We start from the raw sequence: 1719 nt of genomic DNA, 5'->3' as shown, positions 1-1719 counted from the left end.
AAAGGTTTACGACGAAGGGTATATGTGATTTGGTGGGATTTATTGGAATTTATTTTAATCCTCCAGTTTTGGTACTATTCTTCGAGGATGGTGATGTGGGATTGGGATACAATGGAAGGATCATTATTCACTGACAATTGGCATGTGTCATAGGCATAAGTGGTGAGAATAGTTGACAATATTTGAATTTCATATATTTTATTCGAATATGTAACTGAGCCATCGTTAGGTGGTTGCAATATTTTTCTAATCACAACGCGGTATGTACTGCACGGGTCTCTTTCTTGGCGCCTAACAGACTTGTGATCTATACTTGTGAGTATAGAACTACTTTATAACCTCTATTATTTCCTCTCTCCAACATATTTACTTTTAATCCGTTCGTATGTCTTTGGCAGATCCTTCAATATGAATCAGAATTCCGGCTTTTTTTCTCTCAATTCTTAGTATGCCAATGTTTCTCAAGATAATCTTAGGTTCCATCTACCATATGATTTATAGTAAATACTCTAACCCATCCTAATATTGTCCTCACCACTTACTCTGATGACACATGTGTTATCTGTGAACAACGAAACCAACTGCTGCATCACAAACCCAACACAGCACTGCCATTGAAAAATGGTGTCATGATTAGATAGTGAAAATAAATCCTAAGAACTCCCTCTAAATCACATTCACTTTTCGTCTCAAACTGATGCTTTCTACTCTATAATATACTTTAATAATATGCAACTTACCCCGGATCTGATGACACTGTCTTGAAAAACAAATTACTCGAAATCTTCAAAAAATACTAAAACGTTATCGGTTAGTATAACACTAGCATTACAAACGCTTCAAACTTTCGACGTCTACAAAAAGCTCATTTAAATGGCCATTATTAGCCCTAAAGGCACATACAAAATCTATCCCTGGGGCTTTATTAAAACAGTCAAATTCCTCCCATATCCAACCTTCAACAATCCAAACCCTTCGAAAAATCCTCAATACTCCTTATTATATCGCAAATATAAGTATGCATAAAGACCTTAATATTCCAACTGTTGTAGATTATACCGTAATAGGATACGAGTATACCTCCATTAATCCTTAAAATCCTTGCCCATTCAAACCCACTAAATCGTAGCCGTACATCCCAGTTTATTCCTAATAATCTTAATCGGAGTTTGAAAAGAAGATGGCCACACAACCTTCTAAATTAGAATAATCAATGACATGCTTACAATGATTTGTTCCCTCGTCAATTATTGTCATGTTTTACTTCCATACTTCAAATTTCCTTGTTGTATTGTATGGAGATAGTTGTAAATTTTAGTAACTAAATATAAATATTATTATTTGTAATTTTCTCATGTATAATATTCAAACGAACAATGACAAATAGGGGTTATCCGGTCGGAGACAATTACAAATGTTTATATTTTGTCTTTTTTTATTATTTTTTTTTTCATCAAGGAAAACCCCCACAAATTTTTCTTCTTTATTTAATCATTGACGATTTTCCGGATATTTGTCCATCATCTAGTCTAATTTATAATATATTACAAAATATTAGATTTTATGACCCCTTTACATTCACTTCTACAGTTATATAATTTATGACTATATTACACATTGTATAACAATTACTATTGCTTTTAAACGAAAAAAAAGCCAAATATAAATATATTTTTATTTGATTACTTCAAATCATCCCATTAATTTTTTTGAATCAAG

At 32.2% G+C, this 1719-nt stretch overlaps 1 protein-coding gene across 1 annotated transcript in view; it reads right to left on the bottom strand.

Moving 5' to 3' along the window:
* The window catches only part of LOC136795041 (putative ankyrin repeat protein RF_0381), an 18252-nt gene that overhangs the window by 14693 nt on the left and 1840 nt on the right, over window positions 1–1719 (bottom strand). The window lies entirely within an intron of this gene.

The sequence above is a fragment of the Halyomorpha halys genome, unplaced genomic scaffold (assembly GCF_000696795.3).
Source record: "Halyomorpha halys isolate HHAL.00 unplaced genomic scaffold, Hhal_1.1 Scaffold591.1, whole genome shotgun sequence".
Taxonomy (NCBI): domain Eukaryota; kingdom Metazoa; phylum Arthropoda; class Insecta; order Hemiptera; family Pentatomidae; genus Halyomorpha; species Halyomorpha halys.
Note: the sequence above shows the minus strand (reverse complement) of the source record. Positions and strands in the feature narration are given on the sequence as shown.